Below are 18744 nucleotides of genomic sequence, written 5' to 3'. Positions count from 1 at the left end.
TTTATATGGAGAGTTTTGCCATTAGGACGAGCATAACTTGAAGCGTGTCATGTGACGTCACGGCTGAACGACCCCCCTCGCCTAGCCCTATAATCTTCGGCAGTTTGTCAATGCGCGTAAGAGGGGGGGAGAGGGTATGGCTGGGGGAAACCAAGTACCTGTCCACTCACGAGGCAGTAATATGGGATATTCTAGACCCCGCTTGGGATCACAGAAGAGACCACGAGCGCCCAACCTTAAGCTGCTACCCCTTTTATTTGGGAGAGGGACAAATGAGCTCCGTGGACAATAGGGGAGAGAGGGAACTGAAGAGCTGCGCAGACAGTAGACCTGCTTGCGTAGCGTCCCTAGTAGCACAAAACGTCGCAAAAACGTCTTTATTTGGTCAAATTAGGATAGAAGACGATCAGGACGTGAACGCGACGTCTAGAAGTCGTAATTCATGGTACGTTTATAAGACGTACCGATTTTCCGTTTATAATACGTCTTCGTCACTTCTGTTGAAAACGTATCCGACAGGAAGACCCCCTGTAAACGTCTTCCGTTCATGTTTGCAAAGCCTACCGACTTTCCATTTATAACACGTCTTCGCCACCTCTGTTGAAGAGGTATCTCAAAGGAGGACGATTTGTGTGCACTGAGTAAGTTTACTTTCAGTGAACACACTGACTGTCTCAAACCAAAAACGGTAACAAACATAGACGTTGTTGCCTCCCGTTTTCAACAAATCGAGCGATAACGTTGTCATTCGGGATGATGGTTGGCAAAGAGCATGCTATGTGGTGTAACTAATTTTAAGAGTGTACCCCACTAGTTCACAGCGCTCGTGGCACATTCGTCATCATCCATGATAAGAGCACGCTATCTCACCTACGGAACGACAGAACCGCCATCGCTGTTTATCAGTCGGTATGAGAACGAATACGAAAGCGTCTCCTGCGGCTGTTTCCTAATCTTCCGCCGCCCCCGTGCGCGAACCAGGCGGATGAACACGAAATTGACAGCGGGATAGCCATGGAGGAAGGAAACACAAGGAGCGGCCCCTCCGACCTCCGACAGCTTTCTATCGGGACGAGCGTAGCCGACCTCGCATTGCATTCTGGGATGCTCCTGTCTACCACGTGACCCTCCAGACAGCATGGCTCTAGCAAAGCAGACGACGCGAGCTGTAGTTTTGTCTCAGTTCAGATGGCAGTATTACGTTGAACGCGTGCTTGCACTTCATTTCTGTGTGTTCGAATGTTTACTGTTCTATTAGAAGACAAGACATAGTGTGCAGAACGCAAAAGGAGTACGCGGGACCGGAACATCACGTGTGGCAACGGTTACTTCCAACGTATGTACTTTTCTTGACTAAGTGGTAAAGAATGCCGTCCCATTAATCAGATTTGTACAACAACAGAAGATATGAAATGAATCCGCGGCAGAGGTTGAGGTCCGAAATGAACAATTCAAGATGACTCGAAGGCACACGGGCGACTAAAGCAAGTTATTGTGTACTTACGAACAAAACTCGTTCCCGTCACAGAGCTGCTTTCAGTCCAACGAGAGCCGCAGCCGGGACAGGAACGCATTACCATACGTCGTTTCTACGACGGTGCTCACATTTTCACAATAAATTACTTTCAAAAAGCAAAATCATACAGAGAGCAGCGCGAGAAACAAAGCCTTACAAAACCGAAACTTTAGAGGGGATCACGTGGTGGACAGGAAGCAATGGCGATTTTGACTCGAGCGACCGCTAGAGGGTGGCTACGCTAGTCTGGAGCAGAGCCGTATATTAAAAGGGAGTCTGGCCATTGGGAGGAGTCCCAAAAAGAGGCTCGACCTGTCAATCACAGTTTCGTTCCTCTGATTGGTTTGCTTTTTACCAAGGGGGTCGCCATGACACCATACTGCCACCCAAAATGGCGACGAAAACAAGCACAGTGAAGCGGGGATTTCGCGACAAAAAATTTTCACAGACTAACCTGATTTTACGCTGCAAATGTACATCCTAATATAAATTTCTCGGAAATCAGTTTCAACTTATGCTCATCCATCGATATCCAACTGAAAATAATACGTTTTGTCGCCGGTGTTAGGCCTAGTGAACACGGCGATCACAACGAAATCATAACAAAAACGGCGCTGTGCTGTACAATCTTATATTTAACAGCTGGATTTCATGGATATAAACATTCTTGCCTCTTATATTCCAACTATTCATGTAGATTTGTTTAAAAATCATACCGACAACAGAACGTGTCCCAGCAGGTGGTTCTGCCGGCAGCGGTACAACGGGTACAACGACGGAAGCAGACGACAATTCCCGACGTGCCTTACGCTCCCTAGGTGGCGCATATCAAATCTGCACCAACAATTCACTACTTTTGCAGATTGCGAGTGGTATCCATTTCAATCCCATCCAATCCACTTGCCACCCAAAATGGCGCTGCCCATGTTGGATAGGGGGGGGGAAATAGTGAGGATAGGCTGATTGATAGCGCCCCATATTTCAAGACTTCATTGGTCGGAAAGCTGAAAAAGTGGGTGGAGCTTCAGGTATAGGCATGACCCATTAATGGCCAGACTCCCTTTTCATATACGGCTCTGGTCTGGAGGGAAGAGCCGCTCCTTGTGTTTCCTTCCTCCATGGGGATAGCTGATCCAAACAGCGCATTGGTGCACAGCGCCGCGCAAGAAATATGTAAACCGAAACCAATTAATTACTCGGAAAAATCACTAAGTGTCGATGCCTTTTTTTTTTTTTCATGGAATATTTTTCGTTGAAGGTTCCGATGCGTAATACAGAGGTTCCGTAAGCGTGCGAAGTAAAAGTTAAAAGTTAGCATGTTTATTTAATTAGTGAGTATGCAAATGAGCCGCACACTACTCAGTTCATGACCGATGTCCCAAGGACCTCTACCAAAAATAAATTTCTTCGAAGGTGCCACCTGTTCACGAATTATCCAGCCGGGGGATTTCGGTGGGCACCCGGTATACTACAAGAAGCGCTTTACAGTATACAGAGTGTTTCACGAAAATCCCCCGGCTGAATAATTCGATAACGGCGCCACCTATCGGGAAACTTTCTTTTTGGAACACTTTGCCAAACCAGTGTAAAAAAAAAAACTGCGACTTTTGATGATTTTTTTGAGTAATTAGCTGGTTTCAGTCTACAAATTTCTTGCGCGGAGCAGCGCAGGAATGCGCTCTTTCACTGAACTATCCTACGCTCAAATTCGTGTTCATCAGCTTGCATTGGTGGCGGGGGGCCGCAAGACAAGGAACAGCCGCGAGCGAGGGTTTGATATGGCTTCTCGTTTTCTACTGAACTGGTAAACAGGATTGCGGTCGTATCATGGATGGGCCAGACAGTGCTCCTTTATCGCCATAATGACAAGCACTTGCCAATAGCGATAAAGCTATTCGTCGTTTTATAAAAGATAAATTATTTCTGCCTAGCCATCCTTCTGGAGTAACTCTGTAATGTAATGATTTCAGGTTGCGCATTTCGCAACAAAAAGCCTAACCCAATGGCAATGCCACCCACGTTAACAGCAGCCCATTTTCGTCCCGCGCGAAATAGCTTTACCGCCATTGGCAAGTGCTTAGGCAGAGGCGCACGGGACAGCGCATCTGCCACCATAGAAGTTCTCCTCCGACATCCCACCGAGGACACGTAAGTCTTTGGGGCTTTGCAAAGCTAAATTCTAACGTAGAAGTCCTCTTGCAGGATATTTCAATACACCAGTCAAGCGAATACCTGATGGTCAGTGTGAGTAGTGAACTTCGCACTATCCAGATATGTACATGTCAAACTTTTGAAGCACGAACATGATGGCACTCTCTCCGTCACGGTAGAATTCCGTTTCCGGGGCTTTAGTGTGTGGTTCGCAAAAGCCGAAGACTGGGGCAACCTAGCCACCAGAGGCACCTAGGCCGGAATCGCTAGCATTTGCCTGTAGGACAAACAGGCGGTTGGAGATATAAGCGCTCGGTGGGCGCGATGGGAATCTTAGGGAGGGAGGTGAACGGCCTTTTCCTCCGCATTGCCCAAAGACCACGTTTGACAACTGGCAGACTGCGCACACTGTGGTGTCATGCTTCTCAAAGCTAGAAATTAATTTTATGATACTTCCGCTTTACATAGAGAAACAATATTTCGGGAGTATGCTATCCAGTGTGAGACAGACAGTATAGATTACAATGGTATTAATTCGTTTTGATTCTGAAGGCACGATATTTCGTCCGAAGTGTAAGGAACGTAAGGGGACTTGTCTCCGCACTCTTGGAAAAAGAAAAAGAAGAAAAGAAGGTGGACCAGTTACGCCTTTTAGGAGGTAATATTTATCGCATATGTTGTGCCTAAAGGGGGTGCAAAGTTCTACCTGCTACCTCACTATCTGCCACGAAGGATAGGGTTATCGCTTCTGATTCGGTGAGCGAGGGGGGGCATACGCCTTTTTGTAGCAATGTGTATACAGTGAACCCTCGTTAATATGACCCCCGATAATCTGACATACGCGCTTTACGACCATACTCCTGAGGAACAATGCAGTGAAACCTCTGCAAACCCCCCCCCCCCTGTTAATATGACAATTCCGCATTATGACCAAAATTTTCGGCAACGACCATGGTCATAATAACGAGGGATCACTGTATATGATAATTGCTTTTACCACCAAACTACAGGGTGTGTGCAGAAAAACATGACCCGCATTTTTACATGTAACTCGTTGTCTACATAGCCGAGGAACTTCCGGTGGCGCACGACGGCGTATTTGTGCGTGCGAAAGCTACAAAAAAAATCCTGGAAGCCATACTCAGTGTAAAAAAATAAACAGAGCGCAAAAACATAGGCTTCCATGCATTAGAATAGGGCGGTCATGACAGTGCATGGTAGTGCATTTCGGGCTCATGAGAGTTATGTGCAGGCACCGCTAGGGGTACTGCCGATGAGCATCCATGTGGGACATCGTTTCGATTTATGCACCGATAGCTCCCCTAGCGGTACTTGAACACAACTCTCCTACGTCCACCATGTTGCCCTTTCACATACAGCCTGTTGTCCACCATGTTGCCCTATTCTGATGCACGGAAGCCGACGTTTTCGTTGTTCCGTTTATTTTTTAAGCTGGGTATGGCTTCCACAATTTTTCTACAGATTTCGCACGCATAAATGCGCCATCGTGCGCCACCGGAAGTTCGTTAGTTAGGTAGGCAACAAGCTATGTGCCTAAATGCGGGTCACGTTTTTCTGCGCACACCCTGTACATCCTTTATCAGACGCTATGTCGACCTATAGGTGGTAACTATAGAAGTTACCACCTTTTCACGCCCTTTTTTTCTTAGAGTGCGTAACATCGACACGTATAGGGTTCGGCACCTGCAGGGACTGAGTGACGGAGAGCGACACGCGTCTATTATCTTGGTATACAGTCCCTCGCCTCACTCTCGTTCGCACGCCTCGACAAAGGTTACCACCCGCCCTCCGGAATTTCCCGAACTGGTAGACGTGACCATCACCACGTTCGCCACTATCGGCCGTCCCCGAAATGAGTGCAATGTAACAGTACGCGGCATTTGAATAACATTCGGTCAATGGCATCGATAAGACAGTGTATATAAATACAGTGCGTTTGTGTCGTATTAACCATACCACTCTAAGAAAAAAAAGAGTGTGAAAAGGTGATAATTTCTATGGTTACCACCTACGTCAACATAGCGTCTGATAAAGGGTGTAAAAGGGTGGTAAAAGCAATTATCATACGTCAAAATTCCTATAAAAAAGCCGTACGCCCCCCTCCCCACACCTCGCTCACCGAATCAGAAGCGGCAATCCATCATTCGTAGGTGGCAGGTAGAACTTTGCAACATTTTAGGCACACAAAACGCGACAACTATTAGCTCCTAAAAGGTGTAACTGCTCCACTTTTTTTTTTTCTAATAGTGTAGACAGGTCACATGCACGTCATCAGTGGTAGTACAGGTGCCTCATTTCGCAAACATTACTTCAGCAAAGGTGGCGCATTTTCGTGGTAACAAAAATTTCGCGAATTCTGGATGCTACCGTTATGCGTTGACTTGTCTGGTTTGCTTCGCGATCATCTCGAGATTCCCCGACCGCAATTTGATAAAAATGGCACTCCGCATGCTGCAGAGTAGTTCAAATACTTATTAGTAAGCAACCAATTACTGGTGTGCAACAAAATATTGAAAACAAAATTTACGATTGCAGCATAGGTTTAGAACGAAATTTTCGCGTACCCCTAATATTCGATAATGTTTCGATCCGTGAGAAATCAGAGAAATTAAGGGCTCGCCAAAAAAATGTGTTTTGGAGTATGTGACACTAAGTCCTGCAGAAGCAACTCTCCCGTCTCGGAGACGGACGGGTATATTGCCACAGGGGTGACACAAACCCGCCATTGTTGTAACTACCCTCAAGCGGGTGCTTTTGGCAAAACTGCCATCTTGTCCTGGTCGCACGTCATAGAAAACGTCATTTTGAGGTCATGTGACTTTGTTTACATGTCGTTTTGCCGCTTACCGACATATTTTCGCCGTCAAAGCACCGAGAGATGGCCGTTTTTTGCCAGCGTAAGCTATGTGGTGCTTCTTCCGCAACATGGTAGCCCATTTCACCTTAGTTTAAGTACATCGCATCGGCTCGGTAAGTCTTAACGCGCGGTCGTCATCACATCTTTGGAAGTTGTCAACAATACGAGGCTTTATGTGTAAACCTGCGCGTTTTATTGCGAGATTATCGGATAAAAATAATTACCGTGATCGAAAAACATCCAAAACGTCGTCCAGAAACAACAACCGCATTGTTTACAAACGGTTTGGCCGCCGATCGCGGGCGCCGCCATCTTTAAGGTCACGTGCGCCTTGACGTTTGCTGTGACGTGCGACCAGGACCTGTCCAGGATGCATTGCGTTCGCCCAGCACGCTTTCGTCTACGGAGCAATACATTGGATGCCACCCCTGGGTATATTGCACTGCTGAGAGGAGACTGTCGTTCCATTCTTCGACGCCTCGTGACACCCCTGGCTTCCCGCCAATGGACAACTAACACTATCCGCTCATCTACGCTGAGAAGAGTTGATCCAACGCTCACTTGAACCACCATGCTATGAACCATCTGTCGTCAAGGTGCTGCATTAATTTATCGAATGCGACTCGACGTGGCTTTTACATCTCAGTGGCGCCACCGCTTGAGACAAGTTGACTCTTCTAGCTGCTGTCACTGTGGTGCTCTAGAAGATCTAGAGCACATCCTTCTTCTTTGTCCACACTCGCGAACCGTCCTGAACTTCACTCTCCGGGTCTCTGAATCAGCTGAACTCTCGCCCATCTCTCTCACACAAAATTGCTTGGTCCCTGACCACATCCAGCACTCCAACGCTCTGCCCTTAAAAGCTCCTTTGACCTTTTGGACATCATAGGACTTCGATCCATATTGTGAAGGGGCTCACAATTTCATTCCCCGCATCACCACCAGCAATGGGGTAGAGTATCGCCCCTAGAGATGAAACTCCCCATTCATCATCTCACGATAAAGTTGCTGTTGTTGACACTAAGTCTTCGTGTATTCGCTTATCCCCGCTGTGTGCAATTACCACAGTGCGCGAATTAAATTTTGCTCTCCAGTCCTCAAGACTTTAGAAGGAACAAGGGGAACTAACTACTGTGCATAGAGGGAGAAACATTTCCCATTATGTTACGGAAAAGCTTAATTCCGCGAGTTGCGCTGTTTACCTCACCCCATCAAGCGTACGATGCCGCGGCGTTTAGTGATTCTTGTAGACGAATGGGGCAACTCTAAACGTACATCATCAAATTCTGCCCGAACTTTGCTTTCTCTTTACTGCGCGTCTATTGTCACGAAAATCGTTTCTCGCGTTTGTCAAAGTTAGTAAGTTGTGGTGAAAGCGTAACATCCTTAATTTGCTGAAAGTGAAAACGGAAATGCAGCTGGGAAATAGCTATAGGACATGTATAAGGTAAACCGTACCTGTAGCAAAAAACAACAGCAATCGGTGGAGCTCAAAATATAGGTCAACAGTACGTCTTATTGTTTTTTTTTTTTAAATTGATTCTCGATATTCATTCATTCTCGATTCATCTTTCTATCCGTCGCAGCCTGAGGTGCTTTTGTTGTTGTGGATGCAGATAGGTAAAAATTCAGCGAAAGTTTTCTCTTCTCTCATTTCCTTTTTTCTTCTCTCTTTTTATTTGTGAGCGCCCAGTGCGCCTTTGTGTAACTATGCTTGTATCAACGATGAAAGTCACTGAAAAGGTTAGCCAGCTGGATCGAACCCACATCTTCTGGATTGCCGGTCCAGGGCTCTACCAATTGAGCAAAGCTAACACGCCTCTCCAGTGACTTTCGGGGTGCGTCATCTGAAGGGACGACAAACCAGCCACTCACTCTCACTCACCCTCCTTTCACTCTTACATTTTTGCTCACTCATACACACATTCATACGACGGAAATCGACGCAAGCGGCACCTGTTGAACAAGAGTGACTTTCATCGTTGATTTCTTAGGCAATTTGAGGCTTTGTTTGTATCTGTCCCTTCTATGTTGTTCCCAGCCTCAGAACATCAGTTTATCTCTTATGCTTGTATGTTCTGTTTATGCACCAAGCCCCTCCCCCCTTTTGTGCCCTTGTGGCCCTGAGGGTACTGAAAATAAATAAATAGATAAATAAATTTCACCGAGGAACTAAGGGGGGGGGGGAATCGGGTTTATAGAAGAAAAAAACAAAAACGTCACGATAGCACGTTCTTGTGACATTTCTCCATTTCATTGGAGCGTTTAAAAAAGAGAAAAGAAGGAATACATTAAATTCGTCTCCTCGAAACTTTTTTTTTTTTTTTGCGACATCCTGCTCCTTTTCTGCGACCTTGAACTGACGAAAGCGGAACTTTACGAAGACACTGGAGCGCGGAGAAAATGAGCTACCCATCATTAACTCGTAAGTAGCTCGAGCGTCGCTTTCTAGGGAACACACACGGCCAGTGGCCAGAGCGTTTAACGACTGGGTGCACCTCCGGGGTAGATACCCAGACACTGAGTCATCCAAGGGCCCTCAAGGTCGTCTGCCGTGCTGATAATGAACGCTAATAATTAGAATGCACGTTCGAGGAACAACAGTTGAGGATCGCTGAGTCCGATGCCTGCACTTCAGGGAAACTCGGATAATCCAGCCAAGGCGTATACCATCTCGTACGATGCTCTCAAAATTAATGTTTCCTCTTAAATCTACCCTCCAGTGGGAGTTTCCTGGGTTGCTTCGTCGTTCTAACGAAGGCAACAAAGCTAAGAATAGAGTAGAAGAAAAAAAAAAAAAGAGAAAGAAAGAAAGGCTTTGCTATGCAGCATGTCCTTATACGTGGAACCACGTCTGGGTGTTGCATGCAATCATCATTTATTGAGCGAAAAGTCACGGCGCTCTACAGATTCGGCGGAACCATATACACTGTGAGCATAAGGTAGGGCAGGGCACGCATACCTAGGGGCTGGGTAAGGGGCGTCGCCCCCCATACCTCGGTCTAAATTTAGATTTTTACTTAGGGCCGCTGTGTTGCATCTTCTCGTGGCGCTTAATTCCCAAGATATAGCTTCCAAGTACCTACATGTATATTGCGGAGAAACGGGCAGTTCTAAGAAGAAGAAAATTCCGAGCACTGCAGTATCACCGAGTGCAAATAATGCGATTTCGCCGAAAACTAATCAAGCAACAAGTGCGGCTTCATATGGAAGAACCCTCGACATCCAAATATCCGAACCCAGATGCATTCAAATTAATAATATGTAAGAACACGCGCGTCTTCATACTGCACTCGGTCAGAGGTCACGTTACTTCTACGCAAAAAGTAATTGATTACCGTTACCAATTACTCGACTCCAAATGTAACTGAGTAACGAGTAAAAAAGTAACGCGTTACTCCGGTCGTTACTCTGCATTCACGCAAATTATACCTGTCTTTGTGTGCCCCAGAAAAAAAGAGAAAGGAAAGAAAGAAAGGTTCAATAGCGGAACAGCTGAAATAACACGAAAAACAAAAACGCTTAGGACAGGTAGATCTACTGTACGTCTGCACTGTAGATCAGGTACGTCTACTGTATTTATCGCCCGGGAAGACGTTGACCCGATTGTGGAAGAACATTGCCTGGAACCTCCCCATGACTCACTAAACCTCTAAGCCTTCAGGTACCACCATACTGGTGTAGGAAAAGATTAGGGAGAGATACCCTGAAATTCCAGAACGTTAGTACAATGACCTGCACTTGCTATAGTAGAACGATCCAACAAAGGCTGACGGCACCAGGTGCTTGACTTGGGGCAGACATCTGAAAAATAAGTTAATCTCTGCAGGAAAAGTAATCAATTACTGAGTAATCGATTACTCCAAAAAGTAATTGATTACTCGAAAAATTACTTTCACAGTAAAGTAACTGATTACTCGAAAAATTACTCAAAAAAGTAATTGATTACAAGTAACGCAATTACTAGTAACGCGTTACGCACAAGTCTGGATGTCGTCTGCAACGCCATCTCGACCGCTTCGCCATCTGACGGAAAGGAGCTGAACCACTGTGTTTCAGCTTCTTTCCGTCAGATGGCGAAGCGGTCGAGCGCGGCGTTGTAGACGACATCGAACATGTGGAACTGAATGCAGAACGTTGCTCGGGGAAGGGATGAAAGTTTCATAGGTCCTTCTAAGGTTCTTCTCTGACGTTCTTCGGTTGAAGAACGTGACTATAGTTGTTTACCTGCCCATTATGCGTGGAATTTGAATTGTGAGACAGACAAAGGTGATTGTTTTAAACCATTGGGTACCTATTCCTTTTTTTGTCTTTTGTGTCAAACACAGAGGGCAGCGTAATCTGGAATTGGCACTGGGCGTGCCCTGTAGAAAACGCAGGCCCATTCAGACGTACAACAGACTCCGTGCCAATGGTCATGCTTTGTCCCTTCAATGGGTACCTGGTCATGTTGGCCTCACCGGGAACACATGCGCAGACGCGGCTGCACGACGAGCTGCCGCAGCTGCTACTCCTGCCACTGCACTCTAAGAAAAAAAAGGAATACTTTTACTCATTTTGGGGAGTAATTGCATTGCCACAAAAAATAGTCCCTTTCGGGAGTAAATGCACGGGAGTAAATGAATGGCACAGAGTTAAGACCGCATTTCACGCGCTGTTGTAAGAGTCCCAGGTACATAATTGGCGCGCATGCATGAAAATACTTTGAAGCAAACCGTCAACCGTGAGATATCGAGTGATATAAAATCTTGCGCCATACTAGGGCACAATTTGCGAAGAAAGATGCGCTAACTGTTTCTTACTCTGTGTGGCTGGAAAATTGCTACGTTGTCTGAGTTATACAGCCTTATGTCGTTCAAATTGACCAAGGGCACATATTTACGTAGACTGTCGCATTCAGGAGACCATTCGTGAAGTTTAGTGACAATTTGCAGTCCTGGGGAGTAAATGTCGGGACTAAATGTTGGGTTAGGGGACTAAAATGGGGAGTAATTGCAGACTAGGGGAGTAGAAGCTGCAATTACTCCCCGTTTTACTCCTTTTTTTCTTAGAGTGTGCACGTCTGCCACTTACACTTTCGACTTGCCATTTAGGTATTCGCCGCCGGTGTGCAGCCGTGCCCAAGCATTAGAGTTGTAGGCCGCCGCCTACAACAGTCGCGTGCAGTTCATCGACACCTCCTTTGCCTTCTTCATTGTGTGTCGCTGCATTCGTCAGGAGGAATCACTGCTGCACCGCCCCCGTCTCAACGTTGCCCGCACTCCATTGCTTCTTTACAAACTGGGCCAATCCAGCTCCCCCTTGTGTTTCAGCTGTGGCGAGGTGGCCGACATTCCTCATTGTCTTCTGCACTTCCAGCAGCACATTCCCTAATGGCAAGCCCTCCATCGCCGTCTAAGGCGGCTGGGCTGCAACACAATGTTTTTGGCCACCCTCCTTAGTCCCGTCCCTCAGCCTACTCAGTGGTCCATCGCCACAGCCCTGCTCCGCTTCCTGAAAGACTCGGGCCTTGCGTCTGCCCTCTACCTGGACTTTCTTGGGCCATGTCGTGCCTGTACTGTACTAACTGTTTTTCTTTCTTTTTTCCTTTCCTTTTTGTTTATTTCCAGTTTCTTTCTTTTTTTTGGAAGAGAAAGCTGGCATTAGCCTGGCTGACATTACCTTTTTTTCCTTTTCACTCTATTAAAGATACCCCCCCCCCCCCCCACAGGCCTATATCTGCATAACGTCTCGTCATACCAAGCATCGAAGGATGGCACGTATACGTGCGTGGGTATAAGTTTATGAGAAAGTGTATTGGTAGCCGAGCCGTATTGGGTAATCTCAGAAATTTCATTGGGGGAAGGGTTTCCGAAAATCCAGGGGGGGTGTACACCCCCACGTGGGTGTAGGGAAATCTCCTGAACAAGACAACCGTCTCGTCACTCGCGGCATCACCGCTCATCGCCCAAGCGTACCTGCCGAAGATTGTCCGATACCACACCAAGAGTCTCTCCTGAAACTCAAGACACTGACGCCAATGCCACCTACTGACAGCCAATGCCACCTAGGTAACAGAAGGCCTGAGCCAACGAGATAGAGGTACATAGAGCGGCAAGGCGTTTCCCCTCAAAATTTGAAGCTTCAAGAAGACCTCTCGCACTCCTCCGTTCAAGGCAAAAGCGAACCAAGAGCACAGCAAAGGACCAATGAAACGCGAGTGCGCGACGGACGCTGGATTTAATAAAAAATAATAAAAAATATATAATATATAATAAATAATAATAAATAAATAATAAAATTTATACGCTGGGCATGCACACTCGAGCTAGTGCAACTCTTTCGGCACGAAAACAACCAGCTGAATTCGCTATCACCTTAAATTGTTGGCGGCACTACGGAACCAATAAATGCCACGAAATTTCGAAGCGTACGCGTGCAAAGATGCTCACCGCATGAGTCCCTAATGTCCGCCATCTGCAAACAAGGCAAGGTGAGGTGAACATGGCACCATCCAAGGTGGCTTCAAATATGGCTGCCGGTTTATCTTTCTATTTTCCTATGTACCTCGTTGACCTGAGCCAACACCACCTATAGAGTGAGAAAGCCTGCTTACTCGTCGATGTGACGTAACAACTATGAGCCAGCCAATGAGGATCGTAGCCAATCGGGAACGCGCTTTCAGGGGTCGTAGCCACGGAGAGGAGCCACCGTCAGCCGCATGGGCAGCCACTGTCGTCTGCGAGTTATGAACGTCCCCGCATACTAAATGGGGAAAGAAAATAACGCGCAAATCGGTCCTATATTTTCCTCAATACTTATTTTCTGGAAAGCGTGTTTCATTTTTAGTCGATAGGTTCAAATTTGCGAAGTTAGCTGCAGTCATTTGAGAGTTATTGAATTCGCAGACGAATTCTGACTATATGTGTCCACGTAGCGAAGAAGAAAGGGGAGGCATCAAGCAGGCCTCCTGTATCTAGGTGGCGTTGCATGAGCACGCTTTCGATAACGTCACGCACCGGATGCCATACATTTTCAATGGGGGAGCTCCTCTCCTCTTCGCTCTTTCGGTGACGCCACATCTATCTGTAGCCAACAGCGACAGTGGGGCCAGGTACGTGACGTCACCTGAAAGAGTGTGCAGGCCTTCTGTTATCTAGGTGATATTGCAGCAGCACTCCTGCGCGCATCAATTTCTGTTGTTGACCTCGGACCGTTAAACCCTCATTCGCGTTCTACAAGTATGGATGCACAGAACGAAATATTTAGTACACTTGACTGCTGAGCGCAATAAATAATTCGTAAGCATTGGTTTCCTGTCCGCACTGTACCATCCCAATTTTTGCGTCAACAGCTGAATGCCCTACTGCACTCTAAAAACAGAACTTCACCACATAGCACGGTGACGGCCAACCATTGCACAGAACGGTAGTTTTATCACACCCTATTTGTGGAAAGCGCCGGGCGTACGCCTTTTTTGGAACTACGTAAGTGTTCCAAAAAGCTGTCCGCCTCCCGTTTTCAACAAATCAGGTGGGCGAGAACGATGTCATTCTGGATGACGGTTGGCTGGCGTGTTGGTTGGCGTGTTATGCGGTGAAGTTCATTTTTAGGAGTGTATCAACGAGTAATTCTGAACTGGAGCAACCAAGCTACGAAAAAGCGGCTTAGTCCGCCCCAAAGTCTCCCAGGTCCGCCGAGGGGGCGCCACCACCCAGCAATTTAACAAAATTAAAGGCATCGAATATCCCTCTACAGACGCCCTTCTCACAACAGTTCCCTCATGAAAACAACAGCTGTGAAATCATCAGTCTGGGTCGTCAGATGGATATCTATCCCGTCATTCCCGCAACGTCATTTGTGTATTCACCCCACTGTGCACTGGCCGCTTTCAGTCATTTGCTCCCGCAATAAATCACGCGCGCGCACTCGCGGCTGACCGCCACAAAATTGGACAGATGGCGCTGTTTGTCTAGCCGACGCGGACTAGATGACACACCCGTGATGGCTCCATTTGTGGACGCGCGAGCCTTTGAATTTTCGCCGCGATAGGTGAGCAAATTCCAGGTGCTTTGAACGTTTCCCCCTGCACATGGCGGCCCCTATAATCTTTGGGCCTTTTCGAACTACACTTCGGAGCAATTTGGAGCGATCATTAGTTCCCGCGGAACAATTTCTACGCATAAATATACGTGGATACTGCTCCCTCTTCGACCTTGCCTCATTCCCTAAAAAGACATGTGGGAAGAAAGGCTCCGCGATCCTCTTAGATTTGAGGGGCGTTTGCATGCAGGTGGTGAACTGGGGATGTCCCGATAAGCCGTGTGACCCGAGGCTGTCCGAGGGTGTTTCGTTCGGTTCATCAAACGGTAGTTGGCTTTCTGCACGGTTTCGCTTCCTGTTCTTTCTGTTTTCTTTCGTCAAGCGCCGCTGAAAGAAGCAAAGGCAAAGGGACGAGAGCTGCCGTTATTTCGAACAGAGACACCTTCTTCTGGCCAACGTCCTCATCATTGAAATGACGTTTAAACGATTAGGGATGACGCGTTAAAGGATCCATGGGTATTACATATAAGGCAACAGAACGTATAGATGGGAAAAGGTTTCAATGGAGGTTCCCCAAATAGGCATTAGCCTAGTTGGAAACCTCCATTGCCTGAAGCTTATAGGCTATATGCCTACACTCTTAGAAATGAACTTCACCGCATAGCACACTCCTAGCCAACCATAGTCTCGAATGATATCGTTATATGCCCTGATTTGTTGAAAACTGGAGGCGCGCACGCCTTTTTTTTGTGACACTTATGCTGTTCATAATTGTCACAAAAAAGGCGTACGCCTCCCGTTTTTGAGATTCGAGATGATGGTTGGCTAGGAGCGTGCTATGAGGTAACGTTCATTTTTAAGAGTGTAGATGTTGAGCCTAAGGTTAGATTGTCCGATCTGCAAGTGCACTCTAAAAACACAGGGAGAGGGGAGGGTCCAAGTAAAATACCGTCGTTGGCCACACTCAACTGGGCATCGTCACGAATATAGCAAAAGAAAGAAAAAAAAATGGGGGGGAAGAGAGTTGACGATTTCAACTCTCTACACTCTAAAAACAGAACTTCACCACACAGCACGCTCTTAGTCAATCACCATCCCGAATTATATCGCTCTGCTCCCTGACTGCACTCTTAGAAATGAACTTCACCGCATAGCATCATCCTAGCCAATCATCATCTCAAATGATATCGTTACCTGCCCTGATTTGTTGAAAACGCGAGGCGTACGCCTTTTCTGTGACAATTATGACCAGCATAAGTGTCACAAAAAAGGCGTACGCCTCCCGTTTTCAACAAATCAGGACAGATAACGATATCTTTCCAGGTGATGGTTGGCTAGGAACGTGCTACGCGGTGAAGTTCATTTCTAAGAGTGTGGTTAAAAAAGGGAGGCGTACGCCTTTTTTGAAACACTTATGCAGTTCAAAAAGGGGCGTACGCCCCGCAATTTCTACAAATCGGGAATGATAAAGGTAACATTCCGTGCAATGGTTGGCCTTTGCCGTGCTATGTGGTGAAGTTCTGCTTTTAGAGAGCGTAGTGATTTTAGGGCGTGTGCTGAGCGTGTTTCGGCGCACGTTAAAGAACACTCAGGTGGACAAAAATTAATCCGCGGTCCTATCACTGTGTTGTCGCTCATGACCACAGTTGACTCGCGACGTCAAATTCCGACTTGTACGAAACGTAGCCAAACGGCAGCATCGCTGTGTAAAGTGAACTAACATATGTTTCCACCAATTTCTTTCTTTTTAGTTTCGGTGTGTACCAGTCACTTGGGATTACAAATCTGAATCTTCGTGTTGCCGTATTTTATTTTATCTATGTCTTTTCTCGGTGAGTTTCACCCCTTTAGGATCTCCTTTTCTCTCCTTCCCACATATAAGCATTCGTCTTCCCCTTTCACCTCGCTCGTAACCTCACGCGACGTGAAGCATGCGATACCAAACGCTCAATAGGTCAAATCGAGAGGGGGATATGAAAGCTTACTAAATGAAAACGAAAGGTCAGCCAGATCAAAAGGTCGGATTGCTATCCCCCCCCCAATAAAAAAAAAAGAAAAAAAAAAAGCAGATAAATCACCGTCAAAGAGTGTTCGAGTGCTCGCAGTCAAATCGGGAGCTTAATTAAGGTCACGTCGACAAAGCGTGTTTCTCTTTGAAGCTCAAGTAAGGACATACGACGTATTATACTTTTTTCATTTTAATGCTGCGGCGTTTACAAATGCGCAAATCTACGGCGCAATGTCAACCTGTTGCGCATTATAACGGGGAGTATGATGGCATGTTGATCGTCTTGATGTAGCGTCGTCAAACGATTGCGTTAATGTTATTCGGTTGCCAACTCGGATAAGTACGTCGTTAACCGTGCTTGACCTTTGCATTGTTCGCACAACGCTCTGCGTGAAACTGTCGAGTGTGCTGTTGGTGCCTTTTAGAGGTCATTTGCCGGTCATATTTTGTGCTCTTGAAGGATATTATCGAGCTTTAGGTGTGGTAAATTTGATCAGAACAGTTCTATAGTTCTATAACCAAGTGGAATCAAGTGGAATCTGTGGATATGTCTATGGTCGCTCTGGCGAATGATGCTAGTGATGCGCAATTTTAAGAACTGTACGCGCGTATACAGTGCGTTTTCGGGATATTTCTAAAATGTTCTATCAATATAAAGTTCTATAAAAATAACAACAAGAACTTAAGAAAGTCGTGGATTACTAGAGACCTACTTAGACTTATGGGGAAGCATTTTTTCACACATTCTGGAGATAGCCTTGTCCTACCACCAACGAGCTCAGGGATTGATTCCTGTAGTGTTTTTTGAAGGCACATAAATATGTAGAGATCAAGGTGAACACTGCCCGACCGAAAACGGCGGGTTGCGATAACATTCCACTCCGATATGAAGTCAGTGCCTTTATGAGCAATGACATTAGGTTGTTTGTACGCAGCCTTCTGTGCGCACCATTAATTTCGATCTCGCGGGAAAAGAAATGTTCTGTGCGTGCCACTTGTTTTTGTCGGCTCCCTGTACGTTGGAAGGTCGGTGTGTTGCGCCCTGTAGTTAGCGCCCCCTCATGATTGTGGTTGCTTTCTAGGGGCGGTATGCACGGCCGCTGTGAACTCGGGTCGGCATTCGTGTGCTGAATATAAGTATATGTATTACATTTTTATTATTATATTACATTTATTATTGTACATTTATGATACGTATTTATTACCTTTCCGTTTCGTACACTCTTAAAAATGAACTTCACCGCATAGCACGCTCCTAGCCAACCATCATCTCGAATGATATCGTTATCTGCCTTGATTTGTTGAAAAGCAAGAGGCGTACGCCTTTTTGTGACACTTATGCTGTTCATAATTGTCACAGAAAAGGCGTACGCCTCCCGTTTTCAACCAATCAGGGCAGATAACGATATCATTCGCAGTGATGGTTTGCTAGGAGCGTGCTATGCGGTGAAGTTCATTTTTAAGAGTGTAGGTACTCTCTAAAAGCATAACTTCACAGCATACGCTCTTAAAAATGAACTTCACACATAGCACGCTCCTAGCCAACTACACTCTTAGAAACGAACTTCACCGCATAGCACGCTCCCAGCCAACCATCATCTCGAATGATATCGTTATCTGCCTTGATTTGCTGAAAACGGGAGGCGTACGCCTTTTTTGTGACAATTATGAACAGCATAAGTGTCACAAAAAAGGCGGACGCCTCCCGTTTTCAGCAAATCAGGGCAGATAACGATATCATTCGAGATGATGGTTGGCTAGGAACGTGCTATGCGGTGAAGTTCATTTTTAAGAGTGTACCATCCCGAGTGGCATCGTTCTTTCCCTTGATTTTCGAAAAACGGGGGCGTACGCCATTTTTGTGGCATTATGCAGTTCATAATTACGAACAACAACAACAAATAGATCCTGACTATGACATCGGATGATTCACCGCTGGAGAGTAGTACACTACTCCATTACACGCGAAACATTACTCGGATGTGAGATATGAGAATGAAAGCTATGTACAAGCACAACAATTGAGCTGTACTCCACTGGCTGCGCTGCGCCGTAAAAAGGAAGATGAAGAGAAAAAAAAAAAAAACGCACACACACACACACACACGCATGAAAGAAGCACCAAAGGTCATTGAGATACAGAGTATCACTCTATACAGCGTCTGGAGC

Source organism: Ornithodoros turicata, chromosome 10 (assembly GCF_037126465.1).
Source record: "Ornithodoros turicata isolate Travis chromosome 10, ASM3712646v1, whole genome shotgun sequence".
NCBI classification, from domain to species: Eukaryota; Metazoa; Arthropoda; class Arachnida; order Ixodida; family Argasidae; genus Ornithodoros; species Ornithodoros turicata.
Note: the sequence above shows the minus strand (reverse complement) of the source record.